The following is a 25507-nucleotide window of genomic DNA, read 5'->3' on the forward strand; positions in this document are numbered from 1 at the left end:
CAGCAAAATGAACAGACAAATATTCCTATTTTTGATGTAATTTTTTTTCTTTTTAACCAAACTTTCTTAATGCTACCCAGAATGAGAAGCAAGCATGAGAACATACACAGGAATATACCCTCACAGTCAATATACTGGCCAGAAAAAGCAACCACTTTGTTGTTTTGACTATTGTTGTTTTGCAAAAAAATTCTGTTGTTTGGTTTCACAACGAACAGGAGTGGGAAAAAAAGAACTGGGGCGGCAACTTGCTACCATCTCTACCCCAGCCTTAAATGTTTCCCTACTTCTTTGACCATGCCTTCATTTACCTCCCCAAACCTCATTTTCCACTTACTTTTCAATGTCCATTGAACAGCACTAACCTACAGCCTGCACTATCCCACAGATCTTGCTTTCTCTCCAGCTAAAGTGGAGTGCCTCCCCACTAGGGATTGGACCCCCATGCCCCCTTGAACCCCGCACCTATCTGTTGTTGCGGCATCCTGTCCAGCCACTGTTGCCCGCCCAACTGGAAGCCAGCCTGTCAATCATGTCACACACACACTGTGGAGTTAAAATTCCAGTGTGCAGGCAATAATCCGGGTTTCCTGCAATCTCAGATTTTGTTTAAGATGGAAGAAAGACTGGCCATGTACACTTCATTGCTAGAAATTAAATCCGTTGAGGCAAGATACAAAATTAATATTTTCCAGTATTAAGCATATAAATATTAAATGGTTATGAACAGCACACATCATTTAAAAATCACAAATTTAGTTTGTTACAATACAGAACAATATTTAAAATGACCAATAGCTAACATGTGCTTTTTCATTTGATAGCTGTTCAGGTTACAATCTTTAAAAAATTATATGCAACTACAAGCACATGTATATAAATATTGAAGCATTTTGGAGATTAAGCCAATTTATTTATGTACACAATTTCCAATACTTCCATAATAATGAAACTGTTAATGTGTGGACGAAAAATAAAAAAGGAAAATAGACTTTAAAAAGAATCAAGCTATTAGCATAACATTGATCTTAAATAATTATTGGCTTTCAACCCAGATTTCAAAACACAAGACAGGTAAGGAAATGTTTTAATCATTTTCAAAAGTTACAGAAACATCACAAATATTTTATCTCAAACAGTTTTGCGGTTTATAGCTAACATCAGGGACGTTTACTATGGAGACTTGCCATAAAAAAACTGCACTACAAGATATGTCAATTGAAATTTCAATGACACATTCCATGCATAAGCTTTATTCTTTCAAACCACAGCATTCTGTCAGTCAAAGTGACACAAAAGCTTTTTATATGCCTAGAGCTGCAGAATTTCTGAGACATACCATACCATTGCATCTGAGCATGACAACTACATGGACTAACTATCTACTATGAATTTGAGGGAGGTTTATGCTTTGTACTCCAAACATTTCCATTTAATCAATGAGCAAAATACAAATAAAAAGAATTAAATTGCCGATATATTGGGGCGAACTTTCCAGGGGGTCAGTGGGCGCGATCGGTGGCGGGTCAGGTGGGAAAGTTTGTTTTTGACAGCAGGTCGGGACCCCGTTATCAACATGCCACCACGTGCCTTTACCAGATGTCGGGTCTGCCAGTGCTGAACAGACCCGACAGGCAGGGGAGGCAACTGAAATAATTTGTTGCTTGTTTACAGCCACTTATGCTTTTTTCCCAGATTTTTGATTTTTGCAGGTCGCCCACTAGTTTCCCGCTGTGCCTAGACCTCATTAGTGAAGCTGAGGTGAGAGGAAACTTGCCATTGTTTCAGCTGATGAGTCGACAGCTTCAAATGTCAAGTCAAAGCTTCCAGCTGATTCAAATATCTTCCCTTAGTCACTAACTTCTCTGAACTGTATTTTCACTACAGATTCAGCATGCTGCTACTCTTTACACAAGTCTGACCTCATCACCGCTCTCACCAGTGACAGATCGCTTCTGTCATCTCTACTTCACCTGCCATCTGTTCCATCTGCATCGAAGCTCTTGAAACTCTCTCATCTTGGTGTTCAGAATCCCACCATGACCAGCCTCACCAGGCACATCAGCAGCACTAACAATACCATCAACCTTCTCCATAATCAACTGATGCTGCACAGGACACAGGGCATCAGCACCTGGCCACATTGCTGCCCGGGACGCCAGGGATGACCTCACCATGCCAGATTTACTTCACTTGGGCTGCCACATGATGCGCCAGGTTGGCAACACCCCACACTAGCACCATAAAGCATCCCTACAATGCCCAAGTCATTCCTTTCACACTCATCAGCATTGTGTGGGCTACTGTTACGTCTCACCATTCACTGTAACTCACTAAGCCACCTCCAAAGGTGTACACATTTGTCCAACAACGCAATGTTGAAAATAAAAGTTTTAATGTTTGACAGCACATTAATAAACCATTGACTAAAACACACAGGCGCCTCGTATGTTGTTAGTTGGTATGATTGGACCAGGATGGGGAGGAGTGCGAGGGATGGCTAGTGAGGTGGAGAAGTGATAATGTAGATAGAGAGGGATGGGTGGAGGTGCAAGGTAAGTTGGTGTGAGTAAGGATGTGCAGGAGTAGGGTAGGGAAGGCAGAGTGATGGTGATGTGTTGAATGGCACAGCAGGATGAGGTTGAATGTAGCTTTGCAGTAACATTTCGTGATCTATTGAGATGATTGAAAGGTTTGCGCCACTGCGGCCTGGTCCTCCTGACGACATCCCTGCTTGTGTCCTCCTGTGGAATGTGCAACCAGGCTATGTTGGTCTCCTGGGGAGGTCTCTTCCACCCATGGGAAGGGAAGAGAATCTCCCTCTGTGCTCTGACTCCCTCCATAAGCATATGGAGAGTGTCTTGGGAAAGCCTGGGTTCAACCATGCACCTTTTGTGCAGTGCCTGTCAGAGTTTACAGCATCTCAATGCAGTAGAATACTGACAGCACAAATGTCAAAATAAATGACAAAATAAAATTCCCTTTAAGGAAACCGGCTGATGACGAGTCACCAAATTATGTCATCAGTCCCGCTTCCTTCAATTAGCCGGGAAACGCACTGAACGGGCTAAACAAGCCCAATCAGGGGAAAATCATTCTACACAGCAGGCTAGATCCAGCAGCGAGTCCGGGACCATCTACCAATGTCACCCGTCACGGACCCGCCAAGGCAGGGAAAGTCTCAGTCATCGTTTTAATGTACCAACAATGCAGAGACGTTTTGTGCTTGATCAAAAAATTAGTTCTGGTGATACTTTAATTCAAAGTTGACGAGGTCGATTATTGCTGAATGCATTTAAAGAAGAGTGGCAAATTTACTGACTTTTAATCTGGTGTTTACTGAGTACGCACCACATTGACAGTCTTTCAATATTTCTCATTCACTGGAACCAGCCATAACGAGTTTCAGGAAAAGCTGGGACAAGAAGTTACCTTATTGGTAAGCACTGATACGTAACATTAATTTTATCTCACTTGTTTGCTATTACTCTCATCAGCAGGAGCAAGAAAAACCAAAAATTGCTTTTCTCATTGCTCAATTAGGTCTCTTCATACAAAAAACAAATAGCTCATATACATCTTGACTGGTAAGATTATTCACAGCATCCGAGCATTCATTTTCTAAATGGGCTATTACAAAAGCCAACATTCACTGGTCAGATCTTCACACCAATAAATGATTTGTGGCACCACATGGAAAAAAAAAAGCTGAATTTGCAGATATGGTCATGCTTCTGGAAATAGAGCTCATATGGGGGGGGGGGGGGGGGGAATGAATCTTATCACGGTAGAAAATAATGTAATAATACCATTAGACAGTTACAGTTTCCACCTAGTTTAACATTCCACAAATCAAAAGCTTTCTTTCAAAAGGTAAATCAAACAACTGTAAGACTACAGCATTTTTTTCATCTCATTTTTCTGCTAAAACTGCAAACTAACTTGGCCATTTTTTTTTAGTGATCCACAAGGCTGTGCAAATTCAAAATACTTTCTCATGAGTTTTAACACCTCACAGCCACTAAACACTTGTCTGAGAACTGTGGAAAAAGGCGGTCCAGGAGATAAGAGAATTTACTTGGTAAAATAATGGGACTAAAGGCAGACAAGTCCCCTGGACCTGATGGCTTACATCCTCGGGTCTTAAAAGAAGTGGTTGCAGAGATAGTGGATGCATTGGTTGTAATCTACCAAAATTCCCTGGATTGTGGGGAGGTCCCAGCGGATTGGAAAACCGCAAATGTAACGCCCCTATTTAAAAAAGGAGGCAGACAAAAAGCAGGAAACTATCGACCAGTTAGCCTAACATCTGTCATTGGGAAAATGCTGGAGTCCATTATTAAGGAAGCAGTCGTAGGACATTTGGAAAAGCATAATTCAATCAAGCAGAGTCAGCGTGGTTTTATGAACGGGAAATCATGTTTGACAAATTTGTTGGAGCTCTTTTAGGATGTAACGAGCAGGGTGGATAAAGGTGAACCAGTGGATGTGGTGTATTTGGATTCCCAGAAGGCATTTGATAAGGTGCCACATAAAAGGTGACTGCATAAAATAAAAGTTCATGGGGTTGGGGATAATATATTAGCATGGATAGAGGATTGGCTATCAGAAAACAAAGAGTCGGGATAAATGTGTCATTTTCCGGTTGGCAACCAGTAACTAGTGGGGTGCCGCAGGGATTGGTGCTGAGGACCCAACTATTTACAATCTATATTAATAACTTGGATGAAGGGACCGAATGTAATAAAGCCAAGTTTGCTGCTGATACAAAATGGGTGGGAAAGCAAGTTGTGAGGAGGACACAAAAAATCTGCAAAGGCTAAGTGAGTGGGCAAAAATTTGGCAGATGGAGTATAATGTGGGAAAATGTGAGGTTATCCATTTTGGCAGAAAAAAAAATAGAAAAGCAAATTATAATTTAAATGGAGAAAAATTGCAAAATGCTGCAGTACAGAGGTCCATGAAACACAAAGTTAGTATGCAGGTACAGCAAATAATCAGGAAGGCAAATGGAATGTTGGCCTTTATTGCAAGGGGGATAGAGTATAAAAGCAGAGCGGTCCTGCTACAACTGTACAGGGTATTGGTGAAGCCACACATTGAGTACTGCGTCCGGTTTTGTTCTCTGTATTTAAGTAAGGATATACTTGCATTGGATGCTTTTATACTCTATCCCCCTTGCAATAAAGGCCAACATTCCATTTTCCTTCCTGATTACTTGCTACATAGATAAGGTTCACTAGGTTGATTTCAGAGATGAGGGGGTTGACTTATAAAGATAGGTTGAGTAGGTGGCCTATACTCATTGGAGTTCAGAAGAATGAGAGGTGATCTTATCAAAACATATAAGATATTGAGGGGGCTCGAGAAGATGGATGCAGAGAGGATAATTCCAATCATAGGGGAAAACTAAAACTAAGGGACTTAGTCTCAGAATAAGGGGACGCCCATTTAAAACTGAGATGAGGAGGAATTTCTTCTCTCAGAGGGTTGTAAATCTATGGAATTCTCTGCCCCAGAGAGCTGTGGAGGCTGGGCATTGAATATATTTGAGGCGGAGATAAACAGATTTTTGAGCAATAAGGTAATAGAGGGTAATGGGGAGCGGGCAGGGAAGTGGAGTCGAATCCATGATCAGATCAGCCATGATCTTATTAAATGGCAGAGCAGGCTCGAGGGGCCAAATGGCCTACTCCTGTTTCCTATTTCTTATGTTCTTATGAAAGATCTATTCATGGGAAGGATTCATGTATTGTCCAGGAGATAAGAAAATGAAAGACCTATTCATGGGAAAGAATATTCGTTTGTTTTAAACACGGTGGACCACCATCCAGAGGTCGGGCTGCTGCAGTGAAGAGATTGGTAACCTGGTCAGTTACTAAGGGAATCAGGGAGTTAATTTCCGATCTCTGACCATGGCTAGAATTAACCCTGTGAGAGTGTCCTTGCTTTGTATTAATCACTTAGGTAATAGGCAATTTTAACTGTTATAAGGTATCTTAATGGGATAGGTTGTGCAGGCTGATTTTACGATAGCATTAAATGCACATTCTTTTGAATAATCAAAAAAAATACAATCAAAGATAACCCCTGGATTGGGGTGAAGAAGAACCATCCTGTGTCTGTGTTGTTCTCTCTCACAAGTTTGAACTCTGTAAAATGTAGGGTCAAGACAAGATCTTACAGGATAAAACCTGTTTTATTAAGATAAGTCTTGACTCTGTTCAGTGGAAAGAAAAAGTCCAATCTTGCAGGCTAAAACCTGTTCTTATAAAAGATACGTATTACACAACTTTGAAAGTAAATGCTAATCAGATGTTATTAATAACCAGAAACAAAGCGAAACTCCCAAAAATTGACCTTCGAGTGATCAATGTAAAAATATAAAAATGTTTTCCTAGGTAGTCTAATAACATCAGGTGGCCAAAATAACATAGTTAAACAGAAGATAGCAAATGCAAAAAAGAGTTGTTTTACATTTGGGGGGTAATCTTAACCTAAACCGCTGACAGTATCGGATCGGCTGCCTGTTTTACATCCAGTCTAATTTTGCTTTCCATTGAATTGCGCCCCAGGAAGCCATGTGTGTAACTGCAGGCATAAAATGGGCACAACTAGGTCTAATTTTTACTCCTTCATTCCTATTTTTAATGAGAAACAGACTTGTACTATATTTGATGGTATTTTACCAAAAGGTTTATTATAAAGTGTTGACATGTTTAGAAACAGTTTTCTCATTACCAATGTTTCTCTCGGCAGCAGTTTCCATTGTGAATGTTGACATGAACGTTGATATAGACAGGTAAACTGCAAGTAATGTTTGCAGACAAAATTATGCACCATAATCAAGATTTTCAATGATAGATATTTTTGTGTGATTGGTAGGTCACATTGCAAGCAGGAAGAGACGAACATATTTTTCTGAAAAGGATTATAATAATATAAAGTGATTATCTTAACTCTTTCTGCAGAAAGATGTAAATTTAAAAAAATGGGTTTTTGGAGCAGTGAGTTGTACTATCCTAACAAAACAGGTTGCAAAATAATTTGTAGGTCATTTAACCTGGGGCTTGTGTTTAAGATTCTGGGCTAACCTGATGGTGAATTGAATTCCTGGGATTCGGGGCAAGGATTGGTGCCCAATAGCTTCTGATCAGAGTTCTTCATTCCGCTGGGAAGACTGCTTTAAAGGCAGGTGGGAGATCATAAAGCGGGTGGTCAGAGCAAAGCGAAAGCAGGGGGAAATATCTGTGTTGCAGCATATTGGAAATAACATTTGTATTACAGTTATAGCAAAAGTAAAACACTTAAAGCAATTAAATAACTTAGCCTTTGTTGCAAAAACAGATAGTTTGATGATGCAGTCAGGAAGGTGCAATAATGCCATCTAGTGTGGGGTCCTGTCATTACAGCGTGAGAAGCAAATGTTGACGTAAAGTTCTTCGTGAAAAATATTGATATAAAGGTGCTACCCAAAAATTGTGACAAAGTAGTAAGGATAATGTATACAGGAAGAGTTTTTAATATATTATGGATAGATATTAGATGAAAGCAGACTTGCAAAATAGCACTTTAAAAATAGTAATGCTATATAATGTAATCACTCATCAGAACTGCACTCATTGTACATTTTACCAACCCTTTAACTTAACCTTAATCAGAATGTAAGAACGTAAGAGTTAGGAGCAGGAGTAGGCCATTAGGCTCCTCAAGCCTGCTCTGCCATTCAATATGATCATGGCTGATCTTCTACCTCAACTCCACTTTCCTGTACTATCTCCATATTCCTTGATTCCTTTAATATCCAAAAATCTATCGCTCTCTGTCTTAAATATACTCAACGACTGAGTCTCCACAGCTTTCTCGGGTAAAGAATTCCAAAGATTCACCACCCTCTGAGTGAAGAAATTTCTCCTCATCTCAGTCCTAAATGGTCAACCCCTTATTCTGAGACTGTGACCCCTGGTTCTAGACTCCTCAGCCAGGGGACAACATCCTCCCTGCATCTACCCTGTCAAGCCCTGTAAGAATTTTGTATGTGTCAATGAGATCACCTCTCATTCTTCTAAACTCGAGAGAATATAGGCCTAGTCTATTCAATCTTTCCTCATAGGACAATCCCCTCCATCCCTGGAATCAGTCTGGTAAACATTCGCTGCAATCCCTCTATGGCAAGTATATCCTTCCTTAGGTAAGGAGACCAAAACTGTACACTATACTCTAGGTGTGGTCTCACCAGGGCCCTAAATAATTACGCTACGACATCTTTATTTTTATACTCAAATTCCATTGTAATAAAGGCCAATATACCATTTGCTTTCTTAATTGCTTGCTGTACCTGCATGTTAACTTTCAGTGATTCGTGTAGAAGGACACCCAGGTCCCTCTGAACACCAACATTTCCCAATCTCTCACCATTTAAAAAGTACTCTGCTTTTCAATTGTTCCTACCAAAGTGGAAAACTTCACATTATATTCCATTTGCCATGTTCTTGCCCACTCACTTAGCCTGTCTATTTCCCCTTAAAGTCTCTTTGCTTCCTCCTCACAACTTACATTCCCACCTAGCTTTGTATCATCGGCAAACTTGGTAATGCAGGTTGAACCTCTCTTATCCGGCATCCTCGGGACCTGGCCTCTGCCAGATAAGGGATTTTGCTGGACGAGGGGAGGTCACGTTAAATTGGATGGTACAGGTACTGAGCAAAGGGATATCGGAGCTGGCTGTCTTGGGGCTGGGAGTGCGGCAGTGGAATCGTTGCGGGCGGTGGGGGGGGGTGCCCGGTGGATCGTGGGGTCAGGCCAGCAATTGCGGGAGTCAGTTTTGTTCATGTCAGAGCAGCCGGGAATGGTGCCGGGTAAGGGAGGTTCAACCTGTATTACATTTTGTCCCCTCATCCAAATCATTGATATAGATTGTGAATAGCTGAGGCCCAAGCATGGATCATTGCGGTACCCCACTAGTTACAGTCTGCCAACCTGAAAATGACGCGTTTATTCCTACTCTCTGTTTTCTGTCCATTAACCAATCCTCAATCCATGTTAGTATATTAGCCCCAAGTTTCCACATGCGGCGAAAAAGGCGCACATCAGAGCTGGGCGCCTGTTTTTCGCGCCGAAAACGGCACTGGAAAAAAAGTGCGGTATTCAGGAGCTCGATGTCTGCTTGGCGCGGCGCACAGGGGGCGGAGCCTACCACTCGCGCCAATTTTGTAAGTAGGAAGGGGCGGGTACAATTGAAATGAGGCATCTTGGTGCCGGCAACCCTGCGCGTGCGCGTTGGAGCGTTCGTACACGCGCAGTCTGAAGTAAACATTGGCACTCGGCCATTTTTAAAAGTACTGCAGAAAAAGTGAAGATTTGTTTCTTGGACCCCTGCAAAGGCTTGTATTTTAATTTTCTTGATATTTCTGTGTGTGAGGGAGTGCTTTTAGCAGCACTGCTGAATAAATCACCTGCTGAAATCAGTGAGTTCAGCTTTTCACTGCTAAACTTGCAGAACCGGTGCCTGCAAATTAAGGACTGTGTTTGGAGAAATAAAAGTGCCAATTCAACTTTGCAATGGATAACTTCCACCAAGAACAAAGAATTTCTTGCATGAGGAAGCAAACCATTGCATAATATGTGGTGTTGACAATGCAGCACCCATTCTGCAAATTTAAATATAAAGATGTCGATGTGGCTGCCTCTCCCTGTCCAAATGGCCTCAGTCAGTCCCCCTCACAGCTCGAAGGCTGCTGCTGCTCCCGACCAGCCACTGACGCCGCTGCAATCCCATGGCCGAATGGCCTCAAGTCCGTCCGGGTGCTGTATCTTCGCGGGGAATGAAGGCCTGCCTCAAGCACCGCAGCTCAGCTCGAAGGCTGCTTGCTGCCTGCCGCTGCCGTCGAGACACTGACACCACACCGCTGCCTGAAAGGCCCGCCTGAAGCACTTTCACACAGGTAGGAACAAGGTTTATTTAATCTTTTCTTTGCTTATAAATTTTTATTCAGGTTGGATTTATTTGTAAAATATTTGTATAAGTATAACTAAGGATTGATTGTAGAATTTAATGATTTCCCTTTCCCCCTCTCCCCCCCCACCTCGTTCCCGACGCCTAATTTGTAACGTGCGCCTGATTTTTTAAAGTGTAGACAAGGTTTTTTCAAGCGTACAAAAATCTTCACTTACTCCATTCTAAGTTAGTTTGGAGTACGTTTTCACTGTGGAAACTTTCAAATCAGGCGTCAGTGGCCGGACACGCCCCCTTTTTAAAAAAAAATTCTGTTCCAAAGTGAAACTGTTCTACCTGACTAGAACTATAGAAAACTAAATGTGGAGAATTCCGATTTCTAAGATACTCCGTTCTACACCAGTTGCTCCTAAAAATCAGGAGCAAATCATGTGGAAACTTGGGGCCATTATCCCTAATCCCATGAGCCCTAACTTTGTTTAATAACCTCGTGTGGCACCTTATCAAATGCCTTCTGAAAATCAAAATACATCACATCCACTTGTTCCCTCTTATCATTTCTCAAAACCTCAAAAAACAGATTTGTCAAACATGATTTCCCTTTCATAAATCAGTGTTGACTCTGCCCAATCCTGTTATTATTTTCTAAGTGCCCTGTTACCACGTCCTTAATAATAGATTCTAGAATTTTCCCTACTACTGATGTCAAGCTAACTGGTCTGTAATACCCTGTTTTCTCTCTCCCTCCTTTGTTAAATAGCGGGGTTACATTAGCTACCTTCCAATCTGTGGGAACCTCTCTAGAATCTATGGAATTTTGGAAGATGACCAATGCGTCCACTATCTATATAGCCACCTCTTACAAAGCCCTAGGATGTTGGCCATCAGGTCCAGGGGATTTATCGGCTTTCAGTCCCATTAATTTCTCCAGTATTATTTTTTTTTAACTAATACTAATTTCTTGCAGTTCCTCAATCTCACTCGATCCTTAGTTCTCCACTATTCTGGAAGATTTTTTGGGGGTCTTCTTCCATGAAGATAGACACAAAGGGACTGAAATTGCCCCTTTTTTAAAGGCCCATTGGGCTGTAAGACCTTTTCGACCCGTGGCAGGCAGTGGGTGCGATCCGTCCTCAATTGCCCTCGGGCCAGGGGCGGCAGAAATGGGTTTCCATCCTGCCCTGTCTTTCGCACCCCGCCTGGCACGCCGACCCCTTACCGCCCGGCGCCCACCCTGTTTGCGCTACATGGGAGCGTGGTCGGCACCGGAAGGAGCCTCCCAACAGATTCACGGGTTGCGAAGCTGCAGGTGGCTGGGCGCTGCGGCTGCCCTTAAAGGGGAGGGCGTACCACCGCGGCCGCCAATGTGTTTTAATTGTCGGCTGACTCCTGAGTTGGCAACTGCTGATGTGCTCAACACGGCGCTAAGTGACACCGCCCGCATTCCACCCCGCTTCTGCCCCCAACAGTGCCTGAAGGCTTCCAAAAAAACGCAGTCCCGAATATCGCTCCATTCTCCGTCCCATTTCTACGGGAGCTAAATCTTAAGTTAATTCAAATTATCCGCCCCAAACAGGGTGGAGGGCAATTTCAGCTCCAAAGTGTTTGTTTAATTTCTCTGCCATTTCCTTACTGCCCATTATAATTTCTCGTGTCTCATCCTCTAAGGGACCCGCATTTACTTTCATTAATTTTTTCCCTTTAACATACCGATAGAAACTTTTGCAATCTGTTTTTATGACTCTTGCTAGTTTACTCCCATATTCTATTTTCCCTTTCTTTATCAATTTCTTGGTCCTCCTTTACTGAATTCTAAAATCCTCCTTATCCCCAGGCTTGCTGTTCTTTTTGGCAACATTATAAGCTTCTTCCTTTGATCTAATACTATCTTTGGGTTCAACCACTTTTCCTGTGGAGTATTTTGTGCCTTAAAGGAATGTATTTTCGTTGTAAATGATGTATTAATTCTTTAAATACTAGCCATTGCTCGTCTACCGTCACACCTTTTAATGTAGTTTCTACCTTAGACAACTCACCCCTCATACCTACATAGTTTGCTTTGTTTAGATTTAAGACCCTAGTTTCGAATTTAACTGAAACACTTTCAAATTTAATATAAAATTCTATCATATTATGGTCACTCTTCCCCAAGGGCCCCTTTACTAGAAGATTATTAATTAACCCTTTCTCATTGCACAATACTAGATCTAAAATGGTTTGTTTCCTGGTTGGTTCCTCAACATACTGATCTAGAAAACCATCTTGCATACATTCCATGAATTAGTTCTCCACATTATTACTGCTAATTTGGTTTGCCCAGTTTATATGTCACTTAAAGTCCCCTATGTTTACCGTATTACCTTTGTTACATGCGCCTCTAATTTCCTGATTTATACTCTGCCCTACATTACAACTACTGTTTGGGGACTTATAAACAACTCCCACCAATGTTATCTGTTCCTTAGCTCCACCAAAACTGATTCTACTTCTTGATTTTCGGAGCTAAGATCCTTTCTCTCTTCTGTCTTTATCCCAACAACTTGTATTTATATGGCACCTTTAACATAGTGAAACGACCCAAGGCGCTTCACAGGAGTATTATGAGACACAAAAAATAGACACTGAGCTGTATAAGTAGAAATTAGTTCAGGTGACTTGTCACAGAGGTAGGTTTTAAGGAGTGTCTTGAAAGAGGAAAGAGAAGTAGAGAGGCGGAGAGGTTTAGGCAGGGAGTTCCAGAGCTTGGGACCCAGGCAACAGAAGTCACAGCCAAAAATGGTTCAGCGATTATAATCAGGGATGCTCAAGAGAGTAGAATTTAGAGGAGCACAGACAGCTGAGGGTTGTAGGGCTGGAGGAGATTACAGAGATATGGAGGGGCGAGGCCATGGAGAGATTTGAAAATAAGGATGAGAATTTTGAAATCGAGGCGATGCTTAACCGGGAGCCAATGTAGGTCAGCTAGTACAAGGGTGATAGGTGAGCGGGACTTGGTGCAAGTTAGGACATGGGCAGCCGAGTTTTGGATCACCTCTAGTTTACATTGGGTAGAATGAGGGAGGCCAGCCAGGAGTGCGTTGGAATAGTCAAGTCAAGAGGTAACAAAGGCATGGATGAGGGCTTCAGTAGCGGATGAGCTGAGGCAGGGGGCAGAGACGGGTGATGTTACGGAGGTGGGAATCGGCAGTCTTAGTCATGTAGTGTGTATGTGATCAAAAGCTCATTTCAGGGTCAAATATGACACCAAGGTTGAAAGCAGTCTGGTTCAGTCCAAGACAGAAGTTGGGAGAGGGATGGAGTCAGTGGCTAGGGAATGGAGTTTGTGGCGGGGACCGAAAACAATGGCTTTGGTCTTCCCAATATTCAATTGGAGAAAATTTCTGCTCATCCAGAACTGTATATCGGACAAGCAGTCTGACAATTGAGATATCATGGAGGGGTCAAGAGGTAGTGAGGTAGAGCTGGGTGCCATCAGCGTACATGTGGCAACTGAGGCTGTGTTTCCGGATCATTTCGCCAAGGGGCAGCATGTAGATGAGAAATAGGAGGGGGCCAAGGATAGATCCTTGGGGGACACCAGAGGGAATGATGCAGGGGCGGGAATAGAAGTCATTACAGGTGATTCTCTGGCTATGATTAGATAGATAAGAATGGAACCAGGCAAGTGCAGTCCCACTTAGCTGGATGACAGTGGAGAGGCGTTGGAGAAAGACAGAATGGTCAACAATGTCAAAGGTTGAAGACAAGTGAAGAAGGACGAGGGGGGATATAGTTTACCTTTGTCACAGTCACAAAGGATGTCATTTGTGACTTTATCTTATTCTTTATTATCAGGGCCACCCCTCCTCCTTTTCCAATTTGCCTATCTCTTCAAAAAGTTAACTATCCTGGAATATTTAGTTCCCAACCTTGGTCACTTTGCAAACCACATCTCTGTAATGGCTATTAAAGCAAACCTATTAATTGCCATCTGTGCTATTAATTCATCTATTTTGTTGCAAATGCTTTGCGCATTCAGATATAGTGCCTTTAGCTTTGACTTTTTTCTATTTTTCCCTGATGTCACCTTAGTTTCACTCTCCTTCTCCCTTCCTGGCCCACTCTAATTATTTTTACCCAAAACTCTGCTCTGCTCTAAAGACTTGACATTTCTCTTGCTGCTTTTAAATTTACTCTTTCCTGAATCCTCCCACCCCCCACTTCATTAGTTTAAAGCCCCGTCTTCTGGTCTAGTTATTTGATTCGCAAGGACACTGGTTCCAGCCTGGTTTAAGTGAAGCCCGTCCCAACGGAACAGCTCCCTCTTTCCCCAGCACTGGTGCCAGTGCCCCATGAAGCAAAACCCTTTGAGCCACACATTTAAACTTCTAATCTCCTTTTCCCTATGCCAATTGGCGCATGGCTCCGGCAACAATCCAGAGATTATTACCTTTCGAGGTTCTGCTTTTTAATTTCGATCCCAACTTCTCAAATTCTCTCAGCAGAACCTCATTCCTAGTTCTACCTATGTCATTGGTTCCTACGTGGACCATGATAACTGGATCCTCCCCTTTCCACTCCAGAGAGTGGAGAGCACCAGTTCCAATATCGCAGGACAGAGTGTGGAGAGCACCAGTTCCAATATCGCAGGACAGAGTGTGGAGAGCACCAGTTCCAATATCGCAAGACAGCGAGTGGAGAGCACCAGTTCCAACTGTCACAGGAAAGTGTGTGAAGAAAGCGCACTGTGCTTAATAAAGCTTTGCTGCTGAAATAAAGATAGGGGCATTTGAACTATGCAAAGAAAAAATTATGAATCGAGTAACCACATGTTCAAATGAATGCAGTTTCACTGTTTGAATACTGGTTTCACACATAAATCCTCAGTGATAATTATCTCACCATTCACTGCAGCTCACTAAACCACTTCCAGAGGTGCACACAAATCTGTCAAAGAACGCAAAGTAATGAAAATAAAGGTTTCAATGTTTGACACCACATTAACTGAAACTTTACATGAACATTGCATAAAACATCCAAGTGCCTAAACTTGTGTGTTGTTAGTTGGTATGACTGCACTAGAATAAGGGTGAGTGTGAGGGGTGGCTAGTGAAATGGGGAACTGATAATGTAGATAGAGGGAGAGGGATGGGTGAAAGTGCAAGGTAAGTTGGTGTGAGGAAGGATGTGCAGGAGTAGGGCAGGGAAGGCAGAGTGATGGGGATGTGATGAGAGGCACAGCAGGATGAGGTTGAGTGTGGCTTTGTAATCTAATGTTCTGTGATTTACTGAGATCATTGAAAGGTTTGTGCCACTGCACCCAGGTCCTCCGGACCACATCCCTGTTTGTAACTGTCATGTATGTACTTTTGCAATCACTAGCCATAGATGGCGTCACTGTTGGAGGCCATTGGGCTGCACGCATGTGTGTGCAGCCCAAGTATAAAAGGCCAACCATTTTGTATATTAGACACTTTATGCCTTAATAAAGCAGAGCCAAGGTCATAGAAACATAGAAAATAAGTGCAGGAGTAGGCCATTCGGCCCTTCGAGCCTGCACCGCCATTCAAGGAGTTCATGGCTGAATATGCAACTTCAGTACCCCATTCCTGCTTTCTCACCATATTCCTTGATCCCCCTAGTAGTAAGGACTACATCTAACTCCTTTTTGAATATATTTAGTGAATTGGCCTCAACAACTTTCTGTGGTAGAGAATTCCACAGGTTCACCACTCTCTGGGTGAAGAAGTTTCTCCTCATCTCGGACCTAAATGGCTTACCCCTTATTCTTAGACTGTGACCCCTGGTTCTGGACTTCACCCAACATTGGGAACATTCTTCCTGCATCTAACCTGTCTAAACCCGTCAGAATTTTAAACGTTTCTATGAGATCCCCTCTCATTCTTCTGAACTCCAGTGAATACAAGCCCAGTTGATCCAGTCTTTCTTGATATGTCAGTCCTGCCATCCAGGGAATCAGTCTGGTGAACCTTTGCTACACTCCCTCAACAGCAAGAATGTCCTTCCTCAAGTTAGGAGACCAAAACTGTACACAATACTCCAGGTGTGGCCTCACCAAGGCCCTGTACAACTGTAGTAACACCTCCCTGCCCCTATACTCAAATTCCTTCGCTATGAAGGCCAACATGCCATTTGCTTTCTTAACCGCCTGCTGTACCTGCATGCCAACCTTCAATAACTGATGTACCATGGCACCCAGGTCTTGTTGCACCTCCCCTTTTCTTAATCTGTCACCATTCAGATAATAGTCTGTCTCTCCGTTTTTACCACCAAAGTGATAACCTCACATTTATCCACATTATTCTTCATCTGACGTGCATTTGCCCACTCATCTAACCTATCCAAGTCACTCTGCAGCCTCATAGCATCCTCTTCGCAGCTCACACTGCCACCCAACTTAGTGTCATCCGCCAAATTTTTAGATACTACATTTAATCCCCTCGTCTAAATCATTAATGTACAATGTAAACAGCTGTGGCCCCAGCACAGAACCTTGCGGTACCCCACTAGTCACTGCCTGCCATTCTGAAAAGTGCCCATTTACTCCTACTCTCTGCTTCCTGTCTGCCAACCAGTTCTAAATCCACGTCAGCACACTATCCCCAATCCCATGTGCTTTAACTTTGCACATTAATCTCTTGTGTGGGACCTTGTCGAAAGCCATTGTGAAAGTCCAAATACACATCAACTGGTTCTCCCTTGTCCACTCTACTGGAAACATCCTCAAAAAATTGCAGAAGATTTGTCAAGCATAATTTCCCTTTCACAAATCCATGCTGACTTGGACCTATCATATCACCTCTTTCCAAATGCGTTGATATGACAACCTTCATAATTGATTTCATCATTTTACCCACTACTGATGTCAGGCTGACCAGTCTATAATTCCCTGTTTTCTCTCTCCCTCCTTTTTTAAAAAGTGGGGTTACATTGGCTACCCTCCACTCCATAGGAACTGATCCAGAGTCTATGGAATGTTGGAAAATGACTGTCAATGCATCCACTATTTCCAAGGCCACCTCCTTAAGCACTCTGGGATGCAGACCATCAGGCCCTGGGGATTTATCAGCCTTCAATCCCATCAATTTCCCCAACACAATCTCCCGACTAATGAGGATTTCCCTCAGTTCCTCCTTCTGACTAGACCCTCTGACCCCTTTTATATCCGGAAGGTTGTTTGTGTCCTCCTTAGTGAATACCGAACCAAAGTACTTGTTCAATTGGTCTGCCATTTCTTTGTTCCCCGTTATGACTTCCCCTGATTCTAACTGCAGGGGACCTACGTTTGTCTTTACTAACCTTTTTCTCTTTATATATCTATAGAAGCTTTTGCAGTCCATTTTAATGTTCCCTGCAAGCTTCCTCTCGTACTCTATTTTCCCTGCCCTAATCAAACCCTTTGCCCTCCTCTGCTGAGTTCTAAATTTCTCCCAGTCCCCGGGTTCGCTGCTATTTCTGGCCAATTTGTATGCCACTTCCTTGGCTTTAATACTATCCCTGATTTCCCTTGTTACCCACGGTTGAGCCACCGTCCCTTTTTTATTTTTACGCCAGACAGGGATGTACAATTGTTGGAGTTCATCCATGCGGTCTCTAAATGTCTGCCATTGCCCATCCACTGTCAACCCCTTAAGTATCATTTGCCAATCTATCCTAGCCAATTCACGCCTCATACCTTCAAAGTTACCCTTCTTTAAGTTATGGACCACGGTCTCTGAATTAACCGTTTCATTCTCCATCGTAATGTTATGGTCACTCTTCCCCAAGGGGCCGCGCACAACGAGATTGCTAATTAATCCTCTCTCATTACACAACACCCAGTCTAAGATGGCCTCCCCCCTAGTTGGTTCCTCGACATATTGGTCTAGAAAACCATCCCTTATGCAGTCCAGGAAATCCTCCTCCACCGTATTGCTTCCAGTTTGGTTAGCCCAATCTATATGCATATTAAAGTCACCCATGATAACTGCTGCACCTTTATTGCATGCACCCCTAATTTCCTGTTTGATGTCCTCCCCAACATCACTACTACTCTTTGGAGGTCTGTACACAACTCCCACTAACGTTTTTTGCCCTTTGGTGTTCTGCAGCTCTACCCATATAGATTCCACATCATCCAAGCTAATGTCCTTCCTAACTATTGCATTAATCTCCTCTTTTACCAGCAATGCTACCTCACCTCCTTTTCTTTTTATTCTATTCCTTCCTGAATGTTGAATACCCTTGGATGTTGAGATCCCAGCCCTGATCATCCTGGAGCCACGTCTCTGTAATCCCAATCACATCATATCTTTTAACATCTATCTGCACAGTTAATTCATCCACCTTATTACGGCTACTCCTTGCATTAAGACACAAAGCCTTCAGGCTTGTTTTTTTAAACACCCTTTATCCTTTTAGAATTAGTTTGTAGTGTGGCCCTTTTTGTTTCTTGACTTTGTTTACTCGGCCTTCCACTATTGCTTTTTACCTTTCTACCATTTGTTTCTGACTCCATATTACTTCGCCGTGGCTCGCTGCATAGGTTCCCATCCCCCTGCCATATTAGTTTAAACACTCCTGAACTGCATTAGCAAATGTTACCCCTTGATCTTGGAGTTAAACAGTACTCAGTCTAACAGTTATTGCATACACAACATTTAGCGACGAGGCAACAAGAACCTTTGCATGCAAAAATGAGCACAATTGGATTGTTGGAGCGTTTTGTGGAAGGAGAAGATTGGGCAGGCTTTGTGAGCCATTTGAGCCAGTTCTTCGTGGCCAACAAAATGGAGGAGGTTGGCGACGCAGATCGGCGCTGGGCGGTGTTCCTCACGGTTTGTGGTCCAAAAATTTATGGTCTGATAAAGAATCTACTCCTGCCTGTGAGTCCAACAGAAAAGACGAATGAAGAATTGTGTACACTGGTACAGGACCACCTTAAGCCAGACAAAGGCATCATCATCTCGAGATACAGATTTTACATGGACGTTCGCTCAGAGGGCCAGAATGTGGCGGAATTCATTGCTGACCTGAGATGTCTAGCGGGACCGTGTAAGTTCGGGGCTGTTTTGGCAGACATGCTGCAGGACTTTTGTAATCGGCATCAACCACAAGTTGATCCTGCATAAACTACTGGCGGTGGAGACGTTGGAATTGAACAGGGCTATCACAATCGCTCAGCCATGCATGACGACGGATAGAAGTCTAAAGCAGGTATCAGTGAAAAATCGAGACTCGGCAAGTACTGTAAATATGATTGATTCGGCGTTCAGCAGAGCGGCACATGGCAGGGCCTACCCGACTGCATATGCGAAACCTGTGGCTGCCCAAAGTCTGCCAGCGGGAATGCATCCAATTCCTCCATGTTGGCATTGTGGAGGAAATCACCGGCACCAGTCGTGCCGATTTAAGCAACATAGTTGCAAAGCCTGTCTGAGAGTGGGGCATCTCCAGCGCAAGTGTCCGCAGATGAGCAAGCGTGCTGCGACACACCACATGGAGGATGATGGTCAGACTAGCGTGGATCCGGTTACGCAATCCGAGATACTAAAGGAGGAAGTGTATGGACTGTACTCGTTCCTAACTAAGAGCAAACCGATAATGATCAACGTGAAATTTAATGGGGTGCCGGTATCGATGGAACTGGACACGGGGGCGAGTCAAAGAACTCATAACGGTGATTGGCAGTGCCACAATTAAAGTGTCGTATGACGGTGCAGTTCATGAGTTACCGCTATGGATTGTCCCAGGCAATGGCCCAACGCTGTTTGGCAGGAACTGGCTTGAAAAAAATCAGATGCGATTGGAATGATATCAAGGCGTTGTCGTCGGAGAAAGATACATGTGTCCAAGTACTGAGCAAGTTTGCTTCGCTGTTCGAACCAGGCATCGGCAACTTCACGGGAGCCAAGTGCAGATCCATGTGGACTCGGATGCAAAACCCATCCATCATAAAGCTCGGGCAGTTCCGTATACAATGAGGGAGAAGGTCGAGATCGAACAGGACAGACTCCAGCGTGAAGGGATCATATCAGCGGTTGAATTTAATGAATGGGCTATCCCCATTGTTCCTGTGCTGAAAAGTGATGGCACAGTCGGAATCTGTGATTTCAAGGCTACGATCAACAGGGTTTCGAAACAGGATCAGTACCCGTTACTGAAGGCTGATGACTTGTTTGCAATGCTAGCAGGGGGGAAGTCATTCACCAAACTGGACTTGACATTGGCTCACATGACACAGGAGCTGGTCAAGATGTCGAAGAGACTTACGTGCATTAACACGTATAAAGGACTATTTATCACAGGTGCCCTTTTGGAATTCGCTCGGCTGCAGCAATATTTCAGAGGAACATGGAGAGTCTACTGAAGTCCGTTCCCAGAATCGTCATATTCCAAGATGACATCCTGATCATACGTCGTGACTCTGAGGAACATCTGAATAACCTGGAAGAGGTTCTGCATCGCCTGGACAAAGTGAGACTCAGATTGAAACACTTGAAGTGCATCTTCATGGCACCAGAGGTCGAATTCCTGGGGAAGAAAATTGCTGCTGACGGCATCAGGCCCACGGACGCGAAAACCAAGGCCATCAAGAATGCACCCAAGCCGCAGAATGTGACGGAGCTGTGTTCGTTCCTGGGTCTACTCAACTACTTCGGCAACTTCCTACCTAAATTGAGCACCTTATTAGAACCACTGCACATGCTGCTAAGAAAAGGCGACAACTGGGTGTGGGGTGCGTCTCAAGACAGAGCTTTTGAGAATGCCACTAATCTGCTTTGCTGTAACAAGCTACTGGTACATTATGACCCATGTAACCGTTTAGTAATGACCTGTGATGCTTTGTCATATGGAATTGATTGCGTACCCCAACAAGCTAATGAGTCGAGTAAACTCCAACCAGTCGCGTAGTATGCTTCAAAAAGTTTGTCTAAAGCGGAAAGAGCCTACAGCATGGAAGAAGCACTATCCTGTGTGTATGGGGTTAAAAAGATGCATCAGTATCTCTTTGGTCTTCAGTTTGAACTGGAGACAGATCACAAGCCGCTCATTTCACTGTTCTCTGAAAACAAAGGTATCAATACCAATGTTTCATCCCGCATCCAGAGGTGGGTGCTGACATTATCCGCTTATGATTATGTCATTCGCCATAGACCTGGCATCGAGAATTGTACCAATGCTTTGAGCCATTTGCCGTTGCCCACACCGGAGGTGGAAACGCCACAACCGGCGGGCCTATTGTTAGTTATGGATGCTTTTGAGAGTGAAAGAACCCCTGTCACGGCTCAACAAGTTAAGACCTGGACCAGCCAGGACCCGATTTTATCGGTGGTGAAAAGTTGCATTCCTCAAAGGTGATTGGTCTGCCATACCCAAGCAAATGTGCGAGGAGACCAAACCTTACATTCATCGCAAAGACAAACTGGCTATTCAGTCGGATTGTGCACTGTGGGGCAATCGTGTTGTTATGCCCAAGAAAGGGAGAGAGAAATTTGTACGGGAGCTACATAGCACACATCCCGGCATTGAAATGATGAAAGCCATCGCCAGGTCTCAGGTATGGTGGCCGGGAATTGACTCTGAGCTGGAATCATGTGTGCATCAGTGCAACACTTGCATGAAGCTCAGCAAAGCACCAGCGGAATCTCCGCTGAGTCTGTGGTCGTGGCCTTCCAAACCATGGTCCAGGATCCATATAGACTTTGCAGGTCCTTTCCTGGGGAAGATGTTTTTAGTTGTGGTGGATGCATATTCGAAGTGGGTAGAGTGTATAATCATGTCATCCAGCACATCCACAGCTCCCATTGAGAATCTCAGAGTCATGTTCGCGACACATGGTCTGCCTGACATCGTTGTTAGTGACAACGGATCATGCTTCACCAGTCAGGAGTTTCAAGAGTTCATGAAACTCAATGGTATCAAACATGTAAGGTCAGCACCATTCAAACCTGCATCCAATGGGCAAGCAGAAAGTGCTGTCCAAATCATAAAGCAGAGTATGAAGCGAGTAACTTAAGGGTCACTGAAGACCCGCCTGTCATGCATGCTGCTGAGTTACAGGACAAGACCACACACGCTTACCGGGGTCTTGCCTGCTGAACTAATGATGAAGACAGGTCTTAAGACCAAGTTATTTCTTGTACATGCTGACTTGAATAATCATGTTGAATATAGAAGACAAAGTCAGCAAGGGTACCACGATCGCGCAGCTGTGTCACGCGATATTTCTGCAAATGATCCTGTACATGTTCTGAATTTTGGTCAGGGTCCCAAGTGGATCGCTGATACTGTCATGGCCAAGGAGGGTAACAGTATTTATTGTCAAGCTCAAAAATGGGCAAACATGCAGGAAACATATGGATCAGACAAAGCTGTGGCACACAGATGAAACGAAACAGTCGGAGGAAGAGACAATCGACGGCCAACCAACCGACCCCCAGTCATCAGAGGACTCAGTGGTCATCAGTGAATCGGGACTTTCAATCACTGACATGCTAAATGAAAATGGACTTTCAATCCTTGACATGGCCATTGCCATTCCCACCAGGTCAGCCACCCAGCCACCAGTCACAACAGACTCTGAACTCTCACCCAAGGCTGGAGTTGAACTGAGACGGTCAACCCAGGAGCGTAAAACACCGGACCATCTCAATTTGTAAAAGACTGTGTTAATATCTCAGAGGGGGATATTGTCATGTATGTACTTTGGGATCACTAGCCACCAAATGGCGTCACTGTTGGAGGCCACTGGGTTGCACGCACGTGGGTGCAGCCCAAGTATAAAAGGCCAGGCATTTTGTATATTAGACACTTTGGGCCTTAATAAAGCAGAGCCAAAGTCATACCTCTTGGAGTTAAACAGTACTCAGTCTAACAGTTATTGCATGCACAACAGTAACCTCCTGTGCAATGTGCAACCAAGCTGTTTAGGTCTGCTGGGGAGGTCTCTTCCGCCCATGGGAAGGGAAAAAGGACCTCCCTGCATATGGAGGGAGTCATGGGAGAACATGGATGCAGCCCTGTGCCTTTGTTCAGTCATCGTCACTGCTGTATAACACTGACAGCACAAATGTCAAACTAAAGTTGGCCTTGCTCTCTTTAAAGAAATCGCTCATGATGCATCATCAAATGACATCACCAAATTATGTCACCAGACCCACTTCCTCTATTTGGACCGGAAAACGTGTTTAACAAGCCCAATCAACGGAAATTCATTTCAGAGCGGGATGGAGCCATCAGCAGGGCCACGACCTGCCACTGACCCCGGCCAGACTGGACCCACCAAGGTGAGCAAAATCCCAGTCTAAGCAGCTCTAACATTTGCATTAAAAATTTAAACGTATATGCAGTCTTGAGTGTTTATTAACAGTGTCAACAACTGTTCTCCCAATTAAATTAACATGCTTGAAAATAGATTAATTTATATGGAGATAATTTAGAAAAATAGTCAACGATATCAAACTGTTTACGCATCAAATTAGGTCATACAAAATTGAAGCTTTACTCTTTTTATTATGACACATTTTGGTACTTTGTTCACATATTAATTTATGAACTTTTTTCTACTTTCTACATTTCTGCCTGTGCTAAGTTATTCATTCACTGACCACATCAATAAATTCTGTCACAAACCAAATAATGGTCCACTGATCAATATGCATTTAGCTAACAAAAATCCACTAAAGCAATCATGTCTATAAATTGTGCTGTTTGACATCCTATGTAACTTTTTTAAAAAACCATTAGCAACTGTTTATTAATCCCATACACACTTTCCTCAGTGAAGAACCATTAATTCTATTAATCCATTTAGTTTAAAATATTATAGACCTTAACAAGTTCTTTCTATCAACATATGAATATTGAAGCATGATAAATTATTAAAAACTATGATTACCCTTGCACTTCTATTGAGCAAGTTGTTAGAAATATTGCAATATAAAGTTGAGTAACAAGTACAATTGCATTAAACATGAACATTACAAGCAAGACATTTTTCCCTGTCACTTCAGTTGCATTTTAGTTTTATGCCTGATATAATCAATGATTCTTCTCAGCAATATTATTCCATTTTGTACCTTTTTCTACATGTCTATCTTCTACATCTCCAACTCGTCTTTAAAGAACGAGATGTTTGATAGATAAAACAAGATACTATACTGAAATACGAGCATTTTCTCTTGCCACATCGCTTAATTTTGTATCTTTAACATGTTTCAGAAACAGCTCGCACTGTGGATCTTATGTGATGTTGTCACAGAGAGTTGAAAGATACATTACTTTATAACAACATAGTTATACTGTGCAACATAAAATATATTAGGATCACCGATTTACATTTTGATCAACTGTGTTTTTATTCTGGAATTTTAGTGGTGTTTTGGGTATTAAAATCTTCAATTCAGTCCATTTCTTAGTGGCTTTGGTCATTATTATATATTCCTATGTACTCAATTCGCATCTCAACATTTTAATGCCCAGGGTATCTAGCAAGATGACTGGCAAGATTTATGAGCTTTGGCCTAGAGTTTCCACTAGTTTTCGCCTGAAGTCGGCCAAACCAGCGTAGACGATCGCGCAAATTGGCTGTCGCGTTTCCTACATTACAACAGTCACGACACTTCAATAAAGTACTTCATTGGAATCTTTAATGTTGGTTAAAAAAACATCGGCCGGAAGCCAACCCCATCCGTAAAACTGTCCACACCCCCAGATTGAAATAATGAGCATGGTGAGTTTCTGGTGATTGCGCTCGATTGCAACCATTCAAGGAGGCTCTTCAAATTAAGCTCGTTTTTTTTTAAGATTGAAAGGCACTAAGTAGGCATGTTTTAAAAGTTTTTAAAATATTTTAAAATATTCCAGTGAGAAAGAAAGGTTTGACGAGAAGGATTACCCATCCATAACTAAGGAAGTTAAGGATGCTATCAAATTGAAAACAAAGGCATACAATATTGCAAAGATAAGCGGTAAGCCAGAGGATTGGGAAATTTTTAGAAACCAGCAAAGGATGACAAAAAAAAAGAGGAGTAAACTAGCAAGAAATATAAAAACAGACAGCAAGAGCTTCTACTGATAAATAAAAAGGAAGAGCGTAGCTAAAGTAAACATTGGTCCCTTGGAACTGGGGAATTAATAATGGGAAACAGGGAAATGGCAGAGACTTTGAACAAATATTTTGTATCAGACACTATAAACATCCCAATAATAACAGATATTCAAGGGGCTATAGGGAGAGGGAGTAACTTAAAACAATCACTATCACTAGAGAAAATGTACTAGGTAAACTAACAGGACTAAAGGCGGACAAGTCCCCTGGACCGGATGGGACATTTGGAAAAGCATTATTCAATCAGGCAGAGTCAGCATGGTTTTATGAACGGGAAATCATGTTTGACAAATTTGCTGAAGTTCTTTGAAGATGTAACGAGCAGGGTGGATAAGAGGCCACCAGTGGATGTGGTGTATTTGGATTTCCAGAAGTCATTCGATAAGGTGCACCAGATAAAAACTCACTGGGTTGGGTGTAATATATTAGCATGGATAGAGGATTGGCTAACTAACAGAAAA

The 25507-nt window shown here is 42.9% G+C and overlaps 1 protein-coding gene across 1 annotated transcript in view; it reads right to left on the reverse strand.

Annotated features, from left to right (window-relative positions):
- The window catches only part of LOC139265339 (uncharacterized), a 514006-nt gene that overhangs the window by 379920 nt on the left and 108579 nt on the right, over nucleotides 1-25507 (reverse strand). The window lies entirely within an intron of this gene.

Source organism: Pristiophorus japonicus, chromosome 6, assembly GCF_044704955.1.
Source record: "Pristiophorus japonicus isolate sPriJap1 chromosome 6, sPriJap1.hap1, whole genome shotgun sequence".
In the NCBI taxonomy this organism is placed as follows: domain Eukaryota; kingdom Metazoa; phylum Chordata; class Chondrichthyes; family Pristiophoridae; genus Pristiophorus; species Pristiophorus japonicus.